Below are 21,710 nucleotides of genomic sequence, written 5' to 3'. Positions count from 1 at the left end.
CACATGACCCATTCTTCCGATCAAAGCATCCTGATTCTCCTTGGAGAATCACCTGTGGCTCAAGTCAGTTGACCTTATGCCCTCCTCTTTAAGTCCAGGCAGGGATGTGCACAGAAGCCAGGCCTGGCTAAGCCGGTCATGTGGTCTCTACTCTTTGCAATTATTTGGTCAGGATGGACATGCCAACCAATCCGGGGCCATGTGCTATAGTTCAGGGTTTCATTACAGTCTTTGGGAAGAGAAGACACCTGCTCACTAAACTTGACTTTGTGAAGATGCTTGCTTACCTGTTGCTGATGAGGGACATCTACAGCAAAGAGGCCACTGAGGAAGGGCGCTGACTCAGAGGAAAAAGGGTTTAAAAACAGAGAAAAGCTAATTTCTGAGGACATTATTTGGGAAACCAGTTCCTTTGTGGATTTTTTTCAGGAAAGTAAGTTAATAGATCCTTTTTTGTGCCTAAGCCAGGTGGAGTTAGATTTTTCTCTCCTGCAACTGAAAGTGTACTGACAAATTTAGTGGGTCCCCATTAATTTTCTCACAGTAATCTCTGAGATAAATATTAGTATCTTCCCTTTATGGATTACCATTCTGAGACTAAAATAAAAAACTTAGTTGAATAATTTGCCCAAGACCACACAATTAGTAAGTCATAGGAGCAAAAATCTGTCTAAGCCCCAAACCTAGGTTTTTAATATAAACTCAGGGTTTTTAATGCATCTTTAAATGTAAATATCTTTAGAGGGAGAAATAATTTAAGCAAGTTATAAATAATTTAAATCTCCATAAATGAAAGATCTAAGTATAATACTAGTGGGAGAACCAAAAATGAACTTCAAAGGAAGTGGAGTCTGATAGAAGAATGAACGTCTATCTGATTTGGAGAAAGCAAATGGTAAGAGCTGACATTTACTGAGGGCACGTGTATGAGCTGACTTAATCCTTCATCAGACCCCTTAAGGTGGCTACTATTATTATCACCATTGTGCAGATGAGAAAACTGAGACACAGAGGGATGTAATTAATACCATGTCCAAAGTTATACAGCTTCTAGGGATAAACAGCCCTAGATTTTCTTCTTAATATAAATGGAAAAATAGGAGATGAGTTCCTAAGTAGAATGTATTACCTGTGCTGACCAATAGTTGCTAAGTGCTTTGGCAGAAATATTCCTCTAGAATCCTACAGTCCTTAGAATTGATAAAATATAGGATCAAACTAATGATTTTGTCTTTGAGACTTTAAGAAGAACTTGCTACTGTATAGCATGTATTATAAATAATTATTTTCCAATGAGATGTTCAGAGGGGTAGAGATTGTGATTAGAATAGCTCTCATAATTAAGAAGTTTATTTAGCACAGTTCCAAGTCCTAGGATTCTTATGTTTTAAGAAGGAAGGGGGAAAATGATCAGACCTTTCTTTCAGCCTAACTGCCAGAGATTTTACTGGAAAGTGTTTGCTAATTACAGATGCAGTGCTACAGAATCTGAGGTACTCAATAGACTTTTCAATAGTTACTTAATATGGCTCTTGAGAATTGAGCTAAGTTCTGAAAATAAAAGAGACAAAAATGGAGTATGGAAAGGCATATTCATAGTTGACATAACTGTGCTAGTAATCTCCAAACCTTCAGAGGGTTCACTAATAACGGAAGATGTAAAGGTCATCTAAGGAACTTCCCTTTAAGCAATATGGATTCTAGTGGTCCTGTTCTTGGTCCATTTCCAACAGGCTACCACTTGTAGGCAGTTTGAAAAGAGCTTTGTCTAAGCAAGTCTTTAGATAGTTCTGCAAGACCTTACCCTAATTTCTCAGAAACATTAGGCTGACTTTTCCTTTGTGGGGAAGGTCAGGCAGAGAACATCTTAAATGAGGATAAAAGAGGCGCTAAAGAAACTAAGGGAATGGAATTCTTTGAATACCTTGGCCATAAAGCTACTTCCATGTACTAAGAATAATATCATGTTATAGATGGCTGTTACTTTCATGTCTTTTATGTAAAAATAGTAACTTTAGAGGCACTTATGTAATGGTCATTTTAGCCTGTGGTAGCAGAATCCTTCATTGCAGGCCCCAGCTCTCCCACCATGGTTTGCTGGACATGACCAACAAAGCAGACAGGCTTGTGAAAATGCTTATAATTTCATTTTTTAAAAAGCCCCTTCTGCTTATGAGGTATGTGTAGACAAGACATGAAGAAACATTGATTAAGATTTTTTTAAGTGTCTCATTTAATTATTCTGTGACAGTGTACAGTCTCGCAAAAGAAGAATCATTACTTCAGAAATAGAAATAGACTTTTCTAGAAGATGCTTCTCAATATTTACAATAATAGCCTAGAGTCCCATACATATTGTTTTTGCCCTGACAGATGTTTCAAATGTGAGGAAATACATTTCAAAGTTCATACTTTATTTTTCCATTTCATTAACAATGGCCAAGATGTTTTAAAAAATGAGCAAAGCAGTAACTAAATCCAAATAAAAGGATTGTTATATAAAACAATTCATTTACATAGGTCTTAATACATCTAAAATAAAATTTTTATTCTTAGAAACACAATTTTATTATTGTAAGTATATAATAAGTACACAGTAAGGAAACATCTTACTATATAATGTGGATTTCAAAATGCTACTTGGTAAGTCAAATTTTAATGTTGTTTTGTTTTATTTTTGTTTCATTCCCAACCCTGCAAATGGAGAACTAATTGTCTGAGTTGGAAAAAAAATCTTGCCATCAAACTTTGGTATTTGGTAGATACATGTAAATCATAATAGTTCACAATCTATAACAAAGGATAAAACTCAGAAACAATGAGAAAAAAAATAGCCATAACTGTCCTATGCCATAGCTGTGTAAGTTTGGGGTTATCCATATTCTGGTTCTTCATTTGTGTGGGTAACGGAGGATAGACTATAATTGTATTCAGTTCAATTATGCTGAATTCAATCTTAAGTCCTAGGTCATTAGCTGGCCATTACTTGTGGCATAATAAATGCTCTCTACTCTTAACAATGAGTGTTCTTAGATTCTCTGGAAGCCAGAATTTTTTAAATTTGAATTTGAAGAATTTGCCTAATACCCTTGGAATTTGCCTAATACCAGATTAATAAAATTCTGTCCTACATAAGATAAATCAAGCATAATTATATTCATTTTAATAATTTGCCTTTATAATGGCTTCCATAAAAGAAATCAAAGGTACTTAGGTTTGATTACTAATATGTGTCTCTACCTAATATATTGCAGATGATTTACTTAAAAATACATTAACTGAAACTATTTTGAAACATTAAATCAAATAATATGACATAAAATCAATAATCCTTGGAATATTTCTTGCCACCTGTATTTTGGTTAGAAAATTACCTGTACTTTTCCTTTTAATATTTCTTCACTCATGCTAGAATGCATATTCAAGGCTATCTGTCTTCAGTTGCAAAATGGATCATCAATTTAGTAACAATTCTGGAAAAAAATTAAGAAATCTTATATTAAAAATCCACTTTTTAATCTACTAACCATAATAGTAAATATTTATTGTTCTTGTTTTTCCTCCTTATTACAAAATTTGAGTCTAAACATATTTCATATTCAAAATATTCATATTTGTTGAATCATTTTGGTTTTTGTCATTATGCATGCTTGAAAATATCATGTTATTCCCCTTAACCCATGCTTACCATTTTCATATTCTTAGCATTTTTAAGATTAGTAGTATAATTTCAAAATGTATGAAAAATACTAAGATACATAGTCTGTATTTCCATTTGGTAAACTGTATTGTAGTTTTAGATTTTTTTGTTCTCAATCAAATTACTCAGTTTTACAAGTTATACAAGTTCTCTTAAAAGTCAAATCAGAGATACTGACAGATGTTCAGCTTCTTAAGCTTTCAGTACTCAAGAACAGATCATGTTAATTTCTCCTAACTTTGAACATACTATGATCTTGTCCAAGAGTTTCAGCAACTTCTACTGTCTTTGATTGCAGGTAACTTTCTATATACACAATGCCTTTTTTATTTTGATTCTATATCCTGTAATGGTATTGAAGAGAGATTTTACTTGAAAAATTAAATTTTAATCTTTAGTAAAAATTCAATTGCATGTGGAACCACCATTGCCAAAAATCTAATTAAGGTGACAAGAGAAGGAAAGTCACCTTTATACACGGCTGATCTCACATATGTGCAGTCAAGGATCACTGCTTCACAATTACTCCCTGAGTAACCTGTAACCCAGTACCACTAGTAGTAAAATTAAAACAACAAAACAAAAACCTGGATCTTAGACACAGTCATTTCTGCTTTCTGAAATTCTGCTGAATCCTCATGTTTCTTTTTCAAAATTCTATTTTGAAGGACCTTAAATCCTCTGGCATAAGGATCCTTCTCTTCTACAACTTCCTCTAGTGCATTTTGTTTCATTGTTATTTGTGACTCTGTCTTACTTATTCTACTAGATTATAATTGTTGATGCATGCATGGAGCGCTGTGTTTTACCAGCCACCTTTAGACTGCCTTTCTGTGCCAATACATTCCTGTATAGCTCTGAGAGTTTTATTAAAATTCATTCAGTGCATATGTATAGGTAATATCACAGGCTCTTTTTATTGAACTAGCCATCATATATAGTTATCAAACAGGAATTAGTGAGAGTTCTTGAAATCATCAACCTCCTCCACTGTATACCCAGAAGGAAATCCATTTTCCTGCCTTACAATTTAATTCCACTGAAGATATTTTGCATGCCAAAAATGTTCATTCTTGGATTTGAAGACAGGTTATGAAGAAAAGCAGAATCCATATTTCTCTTTATAGTAGGTCATAACAAATGTTAAATTTAGTATTTGCTTAAAGAATGGATATATAAATTATAATATGTATTAGTTACCTATTGCTGCATAACAAATCACCCCAAACTTTATCAGCTTAAAACCACAAACATTAATTCACAGTTTCTCTGGGTCAAAAAACTAAATTGATGCTTAGCTGAGTGCCTCTGGATCAAGGTCCCTGATAATGTTGCAGTCAAGCTCTCTTCTGAGACTGCCATCATCTCAAGACTCAAATGGGGCTGAAGGACCTGCTGCCAAGCTCACTCATCTGGTTCTTGGTAGGATTCAGTTGGTTTTGGCATCTCAACTTCTCATCATTATTATGCAGGATGCTCACAACAACAGCAATATGTGTGACCCAGGGAGAGAGAAAGAGACAGAGTCTTTTTCTTTTTATAACCTAATAAAGAAGTGACTTCCCATTACTTCTGCTATATTCTATTTCCTGGAAGGAGATAATAAATACAGGTCATACCCAAGGGGAGAGGGTTACCCAAGAGTGTGAATAATATGAGGAATGGATCATTGAGGGTCTTCTTAGAGGCTGCTGAGTACAAAGTATATGAGATCAAGCATTGCTCTACCATTTTCTCTTTTCAATGTGTTGTACTTAGGAATTAGATTTATTGTAAATCTGACTATTCATATGTAGACTTTTTTTCAGCTGTTCCTTAAATTTAATGTCTAAAGTGACCTCACTCACATGTTCAGTGGCTGGAGTTGGCATTTCAATCTGTTTTGTTCAGGAGTGTTGGCTGCTGCAGTTTCCTTTTTCTCTTTATAGCTTTTTGCTGGCCAACCATCTCGAATCTAGACTGCTTCTGCATTTGGAAGTTTCCGGCCAATGTTCCACCAAGGTGAGAATAGAAATGGCCAGGACTCCTGAGGTCTAAGCTTGGGACTTTCACAGCACCACTTCTGCAGCATTCTACTGGACACAGCAAGCCACAGGGCCAGCCTTTCAAGGTGTGGAGAAAAAGTTTCCATCTCCATGGAAATGGGCATTCAGATGGCGATGGGCAGAATTTCTGGCCATTATGTTAATGCCAATCTCTTTTTTCTAGTTTAAATACTTCGTATTTCTTCCATATGCAAAACATACTCACTGTCTCTCAAGACCCTCCAAACCTCATACCAGTTAGCCATCAGGCTCAAAGTCCATGATTTTGCTAAGTGCACATGAGGATTCTTGAGTAGAGCTCATCAGCTGTGGTTGCTCTTTAAATCTAAAGACTTGTGAACTAAAAAGACAAATTATCTACTGCCTGCACAGCCAACATACATTGTGAGACAGTGACAAGCTACCCACAATAAACATTCTTGTCCAAAAAGGGGAAGGAGAGGAAGAAGGCATATGGATTTGCCTGGTTAGCCTAAGAAGCCTTACTGGCAGGCTTGGCACTTGTTTCTGGTTGTGAGCTGAGCCACTCTCTCCTGGTGTCCTCCCTTCTTCAGAGAGGCTCATGGGGCTTCTTTACTCCATGGTTGCAGGATCCAAGGTTGCAAAACAGAAAACTGAAAAGTCTCTTGAGGTCTAGGTTTCAAAGCCACTTATCATTCCCCCACATTCTATGGGTCAAAGTAAGTCACAGGCTAAATCTAAATGGGAGGAAATGGGAAATATTTGGGAAGAATCATTGCAGCCACCTTTATAAATTATCGACCAAAGGAAGCTACTGGCCGTCTTTGCCACAATTTAATGCCTACAACGTGAAATGAAATTTAAAGATTTTACTTTAACAATTTCTAGTAATTAATCAGAATCTATCTTTATAGGATTTCTACATATATATTAGCCCAGTTCTCTTCTCCGCTGGGGAGCTGGTGTAATCACATGCACAAAGGTAGAGATAGAAACTTTTCAGAACAAGACACAGAAAAAAGGAGAGTTGGATGCGAATACTTCCCTCACATCACCGTTTCATCTAACCAGGACCTTGTCAGTGGGTTTAGACAGCAATGCCGGATGATGATTCAGACTGAGATGTGGGAGCAAAAAATATCAGTTGTTTCTGATTGTAATAAACCCCCCAGAACTGGCTGACTGTAATTTGAGATCAAAAGAAGTAAAGAGAAAGTAGTCTAGCACCCTAAATCTGAAAGGACTCTCATGTAGGATAAGTAGCTCCCCCGCCTCCATTGAACTATGTGTGTTTGTTCAAATATTAATGATTATTAAGAACAAAAATCCACAACTAAGGCATCACATTGATAGATTCAATGTTAACCAGTAGCTCCCACTGTTTAAAAAATCTTTTACATGATAATTAGTAAAAATTTCAAATACCCAGTAATACACAGGAAGATGAATAGAAGAAACTCCGATGTTGCAATTATTTGCAGTTATTAATTGTGGGGAATCATTTGATGCAGTACCTTTAAAAAAATCAAGGAACAAAAGAGAACTATCATCTTCTTTTTATACTACAGGGTTCTTTTTCCTCTGACTTTTTAAACAATTCCTTGAGTACAACTCCATATGAGAGAGAGAAAAAAAGAACTAACTTCCTACTTCAATTGTTCAGTTTGCTTTTATTAATTTGAAATATCAATACAATAGAAACAGCTAGAATATTCTTAGAGTTGCCACATTTCTTAATATCTTGGAATTATCCACTGTGCATTCAGGCCTGAAAATAGCTCTTAAAAAAGAGAAGTCCTAAGAACACAGAGCAGCTAATGGATTGTGTGGAAATTATTCTTCCTGGGGTTAGGAAAGCCTAGAACTAACTGAGTAGGAGCAAATTCAAATCACATGGAAGGTTCATCTTCCCCTTCTTCCATCCCAACCCTCTCAGAAGTAGGCTTTTCTGGGAAAGCATGGGAAAAACATTCAACAATAGTTCTGAGCTACAACCTGTGAAAGCGGTGGGCACTTAGAAATGCAAAGTAGCATGTTGCAAGCACAGAGCATGGACCCTGTTAAAAGACCTAAGCAGTCACTCAGAACATAGCCTCCTTTTTAGGTTAGAAAAAAGATGGACACCCAGAGAATTGCTCAAGGTCCCATGCAAGTGAGTGTTGAAGGAGCCAGCCAATAGGAACTCTTCTATTTGCCAGTAGCCCTGAAGAGCACTGTGATCAGCTGCTACCCTGAATTCTGCGGTGGGCTCTCCACTCGGCTGCTCTTCAGACAGCCTCTCACACCCTCCCAGATCTGAGCCAGAGACCTCCAGCTGGCAGTCCTCTGGTCAGTCCCACCCCAGTCTGCTTCTACTTTGATCTCTGCCAACCTCTCAAAACTTGAGAATTTATGAACTTGATGACAAAGTCATTCCTTTAAAAAATGCAGAAGTTGAGCATGCATAGATTTATACCACCATATCTTTCCAGCAAGCAGAAACATGTAGGTAGTGTCAGCAGTCCCTGGCTGACTCAGTAGATGGCTCCGTTAGACAGCCGCCAGATAGCCTGACGACGCGTTGGGAAGGGGAGGGGCAATTCCTGTTCCCTTCTCACCGAGGTTGCTGGCTCCTTGTTTACTTCCTCCTCTTACTTCTCTTCTTTTGTTCTCTATTTTTCTTTTTCCTCTTTATTTTATATTGGTTGATCACCTGCTCCGCACACTAGAAAGGGGAGCTTCTGGTTCAGCTGGTTTGGGACTCATACTTCATGGAGCTCATATAGCACAGTCTGTAAGAGCTCTGGACCCCCAGTATCAAGGTTCAAATTCAGGCTGAGCCCCCCTATTAACTGTGCAAATAATAATAGTACCTTAGTGGTTTGCTATGAAAACCGAACAAATATGTAAAAGTTTATAAAAGGGCCTACAAAGAGTTAGCTATTCTAATTGGCCAATTACTGAAAATCCCCCTTCAAATTTAGATAATTCCTGGAGCTGGGGAGGGACACAGACCAGCTGAGATTATAACACTGAATAACAAAATAACCATTACCTCTTCTTTACCTACGTGAAAAGAAATGGCATTTCCTGTTCTAAGTGGAAATGGGGACCTGAGTAAGAAATGTGAGTTGTGAGGTAGTAAACACAGTTGTAGGGAACAATTTTTAGACTGCTAGTATCTCCTGAATGTGTGAATTGTGAAGATACTACCCATACAGTCAGTCAGTCACAAAATAGTGTATCAAGACTTTAATTGGGATGGAGTAAAGAGGTTCTTAGGCAGAAGAGAAAACTTCTTTTGGGAAGTTTATCTTTCCTGAAACCAAAGAAGACTGCATGGAGGTGATCAAGGTAGAGGTCACCCCTTCTGTGCAGGTCAAGATGTGAGAGACAGGCTGGCAATCCCCGAAGCTGGAAGCAGCACCCGGAAGGGAGTTTGTTAGGGAGCTAAGGGTGGAGAGGTCGGGTCATGAGCGAACCTGAAAAGCTGTTACAGAGTTGGGATTTAATTGACACGACCGTGGGGAATCTTTATGGGTTTTAGCTGTAGATTTACAAAGCTACTTTAACTTTAAATGTCTGATTTTTATTTTTTGCCATTTCCTTTTCCCAGGGGACAGCTCATCTCCTTTTTCTTTGGAGGAGGATTGTAGGGGGAGGCATAGTACTAGAGAAAGGAAGAGACATCCATAGCTAGTAATGAGAGATATACTTTTGTGAGTTTTTTCTCTTTTTTTTTTAAATGAAAAGAGCACACCCCTGCTTCTTAAATTTCCACCCCTCCTCAACCAGTAATTATTGTGGAAAGGACAGCATACTTCCATTTTTTGCCAGAAGGAATTCCAAAGAGAGCCATTGCCAGAAAGAACTGAAAGAGCTCAAGTCCTCTATGAAACAATGTAGAGAAATAAAAGGACACAGAGAAAGAGGAAGTGTTCTTCCCATATTCCCCAATGGAAGCTTCTCCTCCAGCTTTGACTTGTCCTACATTCTCTCTTATCTTTCCTCCTAAGCACACACGCATATATGTTTTTAAATGAAGCATCTGTAAAGCATTTGGTGACCGGGAGTTTCAAACACATCGGGCCAAGTGATGGCCAAACAGCTTTGTTTTCGCTCTCACATTCTATCAGAAGGCCTTGTGATCATTCTGGGATGATGAAGAGAAACAGAAGGATTTAGGACCAAAAATGAAGCAGTCTTTTAATCGTCCAGCTGTTTCTTACTTTATTTTTGAAATATGATGGTAAGAGATAGAAATGGATCCTTTTAGAAAGGGCTAGAATGATTTGTGGCAAATGTATAAGAAGGTGGAAATGGATATTCAAAATGTATCTGTTCAGTTTACATTTCATGTGCTTTTCAAGAAGACAGAAAAAAAAGTCTTTCATAAGAGAGTGGAGCATTCAAACACAGGCAGTAGTCATAGAATTCTATTATTGAACTTGGGTGTCTCAGAGAGGTGAGAATCCATGGGCTGGACGAGGCGTTGATCAGGAGCCTCCTTTTCTCTATAACAATGCCCCTCCCTGTCTTCACTCCACATTACCACCCAGAGCGGCCAGGGACCCTCACGGTCTCCACACGCATACCCTGAAAATCAGTTGTGTTACATTTAATGATCTTTTAAAATGTAAGGAATGCCATTGATACTATCTTAATGTTCTTTTTAAAAATTGGTTCTCCTATCTATTTATCCATCTATTTACTATTTATACAAACTTTTAACTCAGCTTTCTAAACCTTGATTTGTCCATAAAGTCTGGTATTACTCAACCTTAGATCTCTGATCATAATTATAAGGTGTCTAACTGACTCTGCACTGCTTTGTATACACTCCCAAGGGTTTCATCCAGTTCAGCAAATTGTAATTGAAGTATTTTAGAACTAAAGAGAGTTGTCTAGTTTTCAAATTTTCTTTTTTCCCTTCTCTTTTCTTCCCCCCCCTCCCCACAATGTTATATGGAATATCAATGCAACCAATGTATCAATAGATGAAAGTATTGCTCTTCCAGAACCAGGGAGAAAGGACTAAACCCCTGCCATTCAGCCTTGACCTCATCTTCTTATCAAGGAGTTCTTGCAGTCAAAGGCAGTTTTGTGGGATCTTCCCTTGAGGAATCACTAACCTGTTTCAATCCACTCACCTCACTAATGAGGAATCAGAGATCCAAAGAAGAAAGCAGATTTGTGTACCATCACAGAGATAACAACCACGAAGACTTTGACTCAGGAGTTCCAATACCAAACTCTGTCTCTTTCAAATATAAGGTCTTGGATGTAAAAACCTATGTGCTTTATTTTCAGTTTTCTCTTCCTTCCTCAATCAAGTTGTGAATCTGACATAGGCAATTTTCTAATTAGTTGGATGTATTTAGCAAGTCAGAGCAGAGCTGAGTGAACGATGAGAGTTTCAGGGATTTAGAATTTAAGGAAACAAAGGTCCAGAGTGATGGAATGAGAAAATTGAGCCTCAAGTGAGACGGAGATGGACTGGTTGCAAAAACCGTCTACCAATATTTCTCATAATAGTAACTAGCACTGTCTGGATTCTTTTTTTTTTTTTTTTGCCTTTGATTATTTATTTATTTATTGATTGATTGATTTTTAAATTTTTTATTAAGGTATGATTGATATACACTCTTATGAAGGTTTCACATGAAAAGACAATGTGGTTACTACATTTACCCATAGTATCAAGTCCCCACCCATACCCCCATGCAGTCACTGTCCATCAGTGCAGCAAGTTGCCAGAGATCCACTATGTCCCTTCTCTGTGCTACACTGTTCTCCCCGTGACACCCCACCTCAATCCCCTTCTCCTTCCCTCCCCACCCACGCTCCCACACCCCTCCCCTTTGGTAACCACTAGTTCATTCTTGGAGTCTCTGAGTCTGCTGCCATTTTGTTCTTTTCAGTTTTACTTCATTGTTATACTCCACAAATGAGGGAAATCATTTGGCATTTGTCTTTCTCCACCTGGCTTATTTCACTGAGCATAATGTCCTCCAGCTCCATCCATGTTGTTGCAAATGGTAGGATTTGTTTCTTTCTTATGACTGAATAGTATTCCATTGTATGTATGTACCACATCTTCTTTATCCATTCATCTATAGATGGACACTTAGGTTGCTTCCAAATCTTGGCTATTGTAAAAAGTGCTGTGATGAACATAGGGGTGCATATGTCTTTTTGAATCTGAGAAGTTGTATTCTTTGGGTATATTTCAGGAAGTGGGATTCCAGGGTCAAATTTTGAGGAATGTCTGGATTCTTGATGCTCCATTAAACTCCAAGTAAAATGTCTCTGAGATATTATATTGTTCATTCTGAGCTGCTTCTTTGTACTATGACTTAATTATACTATCTGAAATGATGAGACTGCCAATAACATCAGACATAGGTGTATGCATCCAAAAATAAACACAAACATTTTTAGGTCCCTAATATTTTTGGATCATTCTCACATTGCTTCTCATCAGCATCTAATGATCCAAAACTAACGGCTGAATCCAAAACTAATAGCTGATGGGATATCATCATATGTCAAAATAAATTCTTTCCATCTTATGTAACAAATAGTGTACTTGCATGTTAACTCATTGAAAAGTAGGAATTACAGAAAGCCACAATTATATTTCACCAAAAAAAGGAATATAAATACTCACCTTTTGCACATTGTAAGTCCAAATGTTTTAAAAAAGAAGTCATACATACACATATTTTAAAAATTCAACTTTAAAACATAGCAATAGAAATTATATTTGCTCCAAACAATGGTTTTTATCTAACCTTTTCAGATGTCATAACTGCAAATGTTTTATAATCACTGTGGCACCATTTGGAAATCGACCTGGATTAAGACTCTCTGGGCCATATGTTTTGGATTTTCAAGAAGAGTTCTGACTTCTAGGGCAGTCCTGATTGCCAATATCCTGTCCTGTTATTAGGCCATGTGTTCCATGACTTTCACAGTTTTTGGTAAGGAAAATGTCCACTAAGATTCCAGTTAAGTTGTTCTGATAATAGGTCGTCATCCTGGTTCTTGCACCTTGGAAGTCCACTCAAGCAGAGTTTATTCCAAAGTGCAGATGCTTCCCCCTGGGACAGGGAGGGGAACAAACTGAACATTCCAGTCTGGGGTGGGGGGGGGAATATGATGCATCCATTTCAGACTATAACAACCTCAGAGACTTAGAATTCCATAGGGTAAGGTAGGCAGATGCAGAACCATTTTCAAACTAAAATTTGCCCTTGTCCAAAAGTAAGTTGTCAGTGTGGTTCCGGTCTTTCACTGACTCAAATAGCTGGGATGGTGCTAGACATTGTTTAGGTCCCCCTAGGGGAGGCTTATTAGTGTTTCCTTCCCTCCCTTCTCTTACTTCAATTGCATAAAAAGGCTGCAGATTCCAAATTCTGTGGTTTGATGAATGTAGTGCAGATGGAAAGCATAAGAGAGGTCAGAGTCAGTTGCCATTGGACTGAGGATGTCTCATTTTCATGTGAGCAAAAACGATGACTCAGAAAATACAAAACTATTGTTCATGCAGAATCAATGTTAAACCAGCAAAACTACTTGAATAAATAGCAGAACTTGTCAGTGGTAAGAGTCTCATCTAGCAATTCACATAACTTTAAATACTGTTCAGCCACCCACATGTCATAAGCAATATCAGTAGAGGTTGAAAATGTTTCCTCTTTTTCTTAATGTGTGTTTGTGTGTGTCACCGTCTTGAATCCATTTAGAAACTAACAAGTATAAATCTACTAGAAGTAAATAAATAAAAATATATTATTTTCATTATAATTTAAATGTATTTATTTGTAAACTCCACCTAAGAATAGGGTGGGGAATCATCAAGGGCAGCGTTGCAGTGTTTCCTTGATGTGAAGTATTTTCTAGTCATTTTAAATCCTATTTGGCCGTGATGTATATCATGTACTGGTATTGTCATTGGATGGGGGCCTGGTAGATGAAGAGGCACTTCCTCCGTGAGTTAAGATGTTCTCAAAGGTGCTCTAACTGCAATGGAATCCTCAAGTACCTATTGAACAACCTTTCACAAGTGGCTTCATGATCAGAGAGCCTTATGACCTGATAAACTCGATTAATCTTGGACTGTGGCTATGCAGCTGGTTACACAGCTGGGAAACTAGACAAAACAACAACTCAGTTCATTTTGACCATTTCCATGATTGCTAGTAATTGTTTCAGCTGCACTGATGTGTGGTGATCAGTATTCATTGTAAAGATGGCAAAAATGGACAGTACGGATGCCCCTTTGTCTTTTAATGTCACATATGTTAACCTGGCCATATATGCATAGAATAATTCATTCAAGCCACAACATCTATCTTCTAATTCTCCCATTGCAGAACTCTGCAGTCCCAAATGACTGTTAGTAACAAAACAAAACCCTTTAGCAACTGGATACTTTAATTAGAGCAAACAATAGTTTAGGGAGGGGTGGGACACGGATAGATGGAAAAGATGGCAAAATGCCAACGTTCCAACATCTGCAGTATTCAGATGCTCAAAGTGGCACCCCAGCAGGGTCACTTGAGTCCTTGAACCTACCTGAACAGGGGAAGCTGGAATTCAAAGATGATTAAGAAAGTGAGCTCCAGTGGGGAACCCCCGCCAAGGAATCCCAAAAACTACAGGACAGTTAGAAATGTGGGTTTGCCCTTATCCTTCGACTTAAGTCAAACTTGCCTGAGGGACCTCTGCCCTTGCTCTGTGTTCCCACTGTCCATGCTAAACAAATTCCTCAGGGCTGGTTATCAAGAGTCCATGTGAGATGCCAGCCTCTAAAATTCAGAACCCTGCTGAGGCCATTGCCAGGCCACTCAGAGACTGTAGTTCTTGTGGGATTTTTTGGTCAAAAAGGGGAAGAACTCCTTGGCATTCTTGAGACCTGCCTTGAAACTCTAGCACACTTTTATCTTCCCTTTGAGAACACCAGCGAATTCTTCAAACACAGCTCATTATCTCTTAGTTGAGAACTTTTGGGTATGTGAGTGGAAGATTGAATATCTAATAGATTTTTAAAAGTTAGATGAACGGGAGGATGAGTGAATGATAGGCATGAATGTAACAACGGGTATGTCTCTCTATAGGAAGATTCAGAACAAAAAAAATTTTTTAATAAAACATGGGTAAGGGCCATAACTGCATTCTAGAGAGCTAAAAATTGCTTAGCTGTCCCAAGCTAACCTTTTTCTAAATTGCTTTCAGGTTCTGATATTGAGATGCTAATACAGTTTTCTCCCCGCAACTAAGTGTAGTGCCCCGTCAGCATTAGGTTTGCATTTCAACTTTTTCCTGAACTTAGTGTGTGTTCTAAGACAATCACTTTATCACCTATCATTAATATCAAAAGGGAAGCCTGGTCTTCTCCGGGGCTGTTGAGATTTTAGACCAGAAACTGCTCAGAAGGTGGAGGATAGTAGTTCATTGTGTATCAAGAGCCCGTGAGACGTGGCTCCTTCCCACTTCCTCTCCTCTCTTCAGAATAGAAATTTTCTTCTACCATTGAATGGAGGACATATACCACCAAATATTCTCAGCAAATTGCCTTATGATTCAATTTAGCAAGCATGCTATTGATTATAAGAGAAATGCCTAATGTCAATCCTCATCATTACATAAAACTTTCTTAGGACTTGCTTTTGCGTACATTATTGCATTTTCATTCTCGCAGAGCCTTACCATCCATCCGGCTTACTCTATCGTGCTCGGTGATTCTCGCCTCACCAGTTTCAGGCTGTCCATGCCTAGGCTGGCCCAGGTTCTGCCTGTCGCATTTTCCCTCGGGTGTTTTCACAAAAGCTGTTGTTTGGCATCGGTCATCACCCCAAGAGGAACAGCAGAGCCTAAGCTAAGGACAGAGGGCAGCAGGGGCTGGGGCTGGAACTGCGTCCGGATTCCAGCTCCAGCACCACCTCTGGAGAGATCTGGGGGGAAGGTGAAATCTCACCAGGTAGTATTCAATGGAAGGGATCTTCCCAGGTGGCAGGGGGCAGACTCCCTTCCAGCTCTGGGATTCTTTGGAACTGACAGCAGAGTGTCATTTAAATTCTAGGTACTGCATTTTCAATTGTTTTAAATGCTGATTGTATTTCATTTTTAAAGTTAATATTAATATTCATGACTCCCATTATGGCTGAGTCCTTGGCTCACTCCCTGTAACTCCAGCTGGGGCAGTAAAGGGAAAAACCAAGGAGTTCAAACTGTGCATTCCCGGGTGAGGACAGGTGTTCTAGGTGGAAACATCTCATTAATGGTGTTGGAGGGGGAGAGGGTGGATTGGCACTTACTCTGTGAAAGCTAATGTTAAAGATGACATCTACTATACCTCATTTCATTCTTCACATAACTCTGATATGCTCTTTAAAACTCCAGTTTTGCATATGGGGGAACAGGCTCAGAGAATTGGTTACCTGACAAAAGCCATATTGCTGAGAAGAGATGTATCTAGGGTTCAAATTTGTGTGTGACTAATTCCAAACTTGATATTCTTGATGATTACCTAAGCCTGCCAACAAAGAAATTGAACAGCCCTGTGTGCATGTGTGCCCCAGAAAACTAATCTGCAGGAAAGCAAATAAATGCCTGATCGAGGAACTGATTGCATAGATGCATGCAGGTGGCAGGGTTCCTATGGGTGATCATAGCCGACACCGGTTCCAAAGTGTCTGAACCAAGTTTTAGGGACAAAAACCTGACTTTCAGCTGCCAATGGGTCCTTCCAAGTCAACTTCACTGACGAAGAAACTTCTGATCAGCTGCCAATGTCAATGTTCGTGCTATTTTTTTAACATCCTATACCTTCCCGCACCAGAACACAGATACAGCAGTAAAAATATGTCTAGTGCATTTTGAAAATGTCTGCCACACACAGAAACCCATGTAGTGTTGTAGAACAGTTGTCAGAATGTGAAATGTGTTACTTTGAGAGGGTTGCTGGTGGACGGTAACCTATTTCACTTACAATCTGGTGACTTTAGTAAAGTAGATGCTCCTTTTCAAATGAGACCTACCTATTCAGTAGAAAAAGGGGAGCTTCTTTAGAGTAGTACTTGCATGCAAATACTATCTTCACACAAGTACCCAACCCAAGAGTTGATAACTCGGGTAATCTAGAGTAGGGCAGAACGCCTTCAAAAGCTAAGGCACTGAACTGAAATTTTCTTAGAATACATTTGCTTACCAAAAAGTTTTAAACCATAGACAGAACAGAAACATATCTATCTTTCTATCTTGTGACACAGTTACCATTTCTTTTCTTTAAGAAGAAAGCCTTGTTTCATTTGGAAGTGATTACCCCTTAGATGACCAAATCCTGCCCCCAAATGCCTAATATTTACTTTGCCTTTGAAGTATAATAGTTAAAGTTATTTCCCCATCTGCATGATTTTCTTCAAAACTTCTTCAAGCCTGTCCAGTTATGACAGAGACCAAGATTCCACAATGTAAATGTGCCTCATTAATCAACTCTATTATTTGGGGGCATAATGAACATTTTGCTGTTTGACATCTGGTAGTGATTTGCAGTGTAACAGAAATAAGAATTCCTAGTTTACAAAAGCCCACATGTATGATTTGATTTCTTTTGGTGTACATATATACACATACATACATATTAAATATGTATGTATGTATATATAATTCCCCTGCTGCTGGTTTTCTTGGAAAAAAGAAGGTGGAAGCAGGGGAGCTATCTGGGTGAGGTTACATGATAAACTCCATGTAGATTTATAACTAACTAGCCAGCTTAGAGCAAAATGTTGTGTGAGCTATATAATAAGTAAAATCTGGTGTTTATGTAGCTCTGAGGCTGGCTCACACCAGTTACTAGTGAGTGATATCTAAACAAAAAATAATTTCTACATAAACTGTGGGTTTGTAAAAATGTAAGCACTATATTTTTGTGTAGTCTGAAAGAAGGTATTCTTTGAAATAGATTATTAGTGTAGGGTCTGATTCCACCCCCTGTATTTTTGAGAGGTTTTCTTTTTTTTCTTTTTTCTTTCTTGGAAGACTGATTCAGGACTTGGGACTTTCCCAAAAAGTCAACACGTACTTATAAAAATCTTGCTATGCGATACACTGACTGAAGTGAAGTTTATGATTTACTTCAAGTCGACTTTGCTACTGTGCAATGAGAGCTTTCAGTGAATGCATAATCATTAAGAATGTGCAGCCTCCAACTAAGCCATTAGTGTGCAGGCAGGCTTCTTGGTCATATTACCTTACAAACAACACCGATGCTATGTTAATGATTAAATATATATGAAAAAAAATCACTCGGCTGGAGGCAGAAAGAAAAATGAGATTAGAAAAGATTTTCAAATCATAGGAATTAAGCATTAATGGGTGCTTGTTTAGATTTAAGAAATGCAATACCTTCTTCTACAGTGGGCTATGAAATTAAGTATTTATCCCTTTTAACAAATTCCACATGTAATGCATGGACATGTCGATGGTACAGTTACGATATTCTTATGAAGAACACTTACAAGGCTTCTTTGCGGATTCAGACCTCTTCACGATCCTCTTGTCAAAGTCTCTTCTAGTTATTCAAAGAGGTCTTTGTCATCTACACAAAAGTCAACTGAAACTAGAAGGCAAAGGTGGGGATGGGTGGTTGAGTGGTGTTAGTGAAAAGACTTGCCACCCAGACATAACCCAGAATTTGAATCTGAAGGCCAGGTCCAGTGGTTTCTCTCTAGTTCCTTTGCACACCCTACTAAGTCAAGTCAAAGCTGGCAAGACATTTCCTAGTGGTTAGTGTTCTGGAAAGAGAATGGCTTCTTGCTATATTAGTTGTTACTCTTTCTGTTGCAAATAACAGAATCTCCCTGAAAACTAGTTTAGGAAAAGAAAGACAATGTATTTGTCTCACCAAATGAAAATTCCAGGTGTATAGCTCGCCTCAGGTGTGATGGGATTTGGAATTCATACATTTTCATCATGGATCAGTTTCTTGCCATACAGTCAGTCTACCTTTCACGGTGCTGGCTTCATCCAGCTCCACATACAGATTCTCCAAAGCTCCAAGCTCATATCCAATATTTGCCTTAGACCCAGGCAAGCTTGGGCTCCTGTCCTGCATGCATGCATTCGTGGGCCCAAAGATCACAAACACACAAGACTGAACTTCAGTAAAGACACAGGGGTGTTTCTGTTACTTGCGTTTCTGAATTTAGCTCTGGCACAGTGCAACCTATACATTTGCTCTTGTGACTAATTCTCTTTAGACCCCAGGGAAATGCTTCTTCTTACCACTTCAGAACAATAGCTGCTGCTTCCAAAGGCTGTGAGGTACGTGGGGTCGCCCGGTGACTGCTGACACAAGAGGTGGTTACTGCTTTGTAGGGCAGAGACTACTCAAGCAGCAGAAGCACTTAGGCGAGAGAAAAGAAAATTTCATTAACCTGTCAAATCCTCTTCAGAGAGCAGGAATGTAATAGCTTCTCCCATAATAAGGTATTCTTTTCCAGTGGCATTGAGTGTCCGTTTTCTTGCTTCTCTTTCTATTCCAATGCATGGTTCTGGAAGAACACATGATTTAGCATAATATTTACAATAGTTGGACATAGTGCCTGAGAAATGTTTTGTAATATTAAGCAATTTGATTTTTCTTAAATTTGTACATATTTAGGTTGGGACAAACAGAAATGAAGCATGAGAGAAATTATTTCAGCAACTGGAAGGACATGGAATGCTAGAATGGTAAATAGTTTTCTTTTTATGAAAATATTTAACGATTTAGTTGTTTCAAAAAAATGTTTAAATGGGTTCATTTATAAACACTCACTTAAAAATTGTACACAGATCAATTGCAATTCATTTATTATCTTAAAATTTTGAAGGTGTTTTGAATATTTCAGAAAAAAATTTTTGGAAAATGTAACACAATTAGTTACTTTCCTAATTTAAAATTTACTTTTTATATGTTTTATGATAATACATACAGCAAAGTATATGAAATACAACAAGTTTTGGTTAAATTATATTTTGGTTTATCCTTAACCCTTACATTATTCAAAATAAGTTGAAACAAATGTTTTATTTTCTAGTCATATAAAAACAGTAGCACTAAACATGTTTTTAAATTTCATCAGTATGCAAGTATTTCAGTCAGGATAGGTGGCTAGCACATATTTTATTTAACCATATATTATGTTGAAATGTAACTTTAAAATAATGTGTGAGTGTCCATTTATATTCTTAACCCAGGCTCTGAAGGTGTTCATGGGGGGGCTACTCACACAATTTCAACACCAAGTAGAGCAGCAGATATGGCCCCAGAAAGGAGTGAAAGAAGTCTTGCTCAAATATGAAGTCCTAGAACTGAGTTTTATTTGTACCGATTGGCCCGATTAGTCCAATCTCTATTAATTTATCTGCTGAACACATGATTAATACTGTAGGGAGAAAATTCATTGACCAATAGTTTTAGATATGGTTAGTTTTACAAAGTGAACAAAATGTGAAAATTTCTAATATGTGATTTTTTAGAAAAAAAAGCTTAGCTGAAGGGCAATGATACAGACATTAAGCTTGCTTCCAGGTGCCACTTGTAGAAATTTATTTTTGGTTAAAGAAAATTGTTTTTGTTACATAAGGTGGAAATAGAGATTAAGAATCAAAACACTAGAACATTTCCTACATTCTAATAGTTTCACTAGCAACTCTCTCCACAGTTCATTCCCTGCCTAAAAGATTGCCTGTGCTTGTGTAGACCCAGAACCAAGAGCTAGATATTGACATTACTACACATATAATCAGATTATCTCTTAGTTTAAAAATAGGTGATAATCATCTAGAAATATAATCCAGCAAGATATTATCTGGTCTTAAATAGTATATAATTAAAACCATTTCAGAGGATGCAAAAATCAAGTAGACACTTAACTAATAATTGTAACACCAATATTACATTTTAAAAATGTTTTATGTTTTTTTGAAATGCTCTAACATCCATCAGCTTATCTGATGACTAATTGGGACAATGTGGTCAACCAAACTGACTTGTTTTGCTTTCCAATTAAAGTATGATGCTGTCCAAAGCAAGATGGTAGGAATCTTCCTTAGTTTGTTCTACAGTTTGGTCATTTTTTTTTACCTTTATGGATATTTATAAATATTTTGATCGATATGGATGTTATACACATGGATATATGACAGGAGTAGAAGAGGTCTTAGAAACAAGGCTATTTTATTTATCTTGGATATTTATACCCAGCCATGCCCTTCTTCAGTTGAGACAAATATCAGTACCTAAACAGACAAACTAAGCCAAAAATAAAGAGAAATACTAGTTTCCCTACTAAACATAGGTCTCAGTATTGTATATTTCAAGGATTCACTTCTATTTAAATCATATAGAATTGATCAGAAATTGATAAAAATCGAAACAAAATTGTCCATTCTGACACATGACACCAAAATGTTTGCTTTTGGCCTTTTTTGGTCATTTCTAGTGTTCCTAAATATTAACTATATGGCAGTCACAAAGGGATTTGAAAGGACAACTTAGTAGAGGTTGCCAGTATTGAATGCCACGAAGGACATGGCGTCACCACAACTAGCATCAGTCTTCAGGAGTGATAGATAACCAGACAGAGCTCTTTGCCTTCCGTATCTTCCCAGGGACATATTTACTCTCAATAACCAGACACGATACAAGTCTTTAATGTAACTGGCTAATATGGTTATCTTCTCTTCCGGATTGAAATCAGCTTCTACATTTATCAAAGACGGCTGCTGTGAAGGGCAAACAATATTGGCTTCATTTATTCATTGACTCATTCTCCTGAGAAATCTTTATTGAGCAGCATTCCCTTCAGCTAAGCATACCTTCCCTCAAGTAAGTCGTACAGGATAAAGTTAGGTCAACAGGGAGCTAGCTGATTTGTTCTGTAGGCATCTTACTTGCCCATATTTAAATCCTAACCTTGAGAAGAAAGCCAAGACTTTGGCTGAAACTACTCAATAATGTTCTGTTGAAAATG

General features: G+C 37.8%; 1 protein-coding gene across 18 annotated transcripts in view; it reads left to right on the top strand.

The window, feature by feature from the left end:
* LOC118972023 (uncharacterized) overlaps positions 1 to 21,710 on the top strand; it is a 501,400-nt gene that overhangs the window by 452,883 nt on the left and 26,807 nt on the right. For 16 of the 18 annotated variants that reach the window (XR_012123513.1, XR_012123511.1, XR_012123512.1 and 13 more), the window contains one exon: positions 19,355 to 19,425. The exons of the other annotated variants lie outside the window; for them this stretch is intronic. The gene's annotated coding sequence lies outside the window, so the exon portion shown is untranslated. The remainder of the gene's footprint in view (positions 1 to 19,354; positions 19,426 to 21,710) is intronic. 18 annotated transcript variants of the gene reach the window in all.

This window comes from Manis javanica, chromosome 12 (assembly GCF_040802235.1).
Source record: "Manis javanica isolate MJ-LG chromosome 12, MJ_LKY, whole genome shotgun sequence".
Classification (NCBI taxonomy): domain Eukaryota; kingdom Metazoa; phylum Chordata; class Mammalia; order Pholidota; family Manidae; genus Manis; species Manis javanica.
This window is presented reverse-complemented; position numbering and strand designations above follow the sequence as displayed.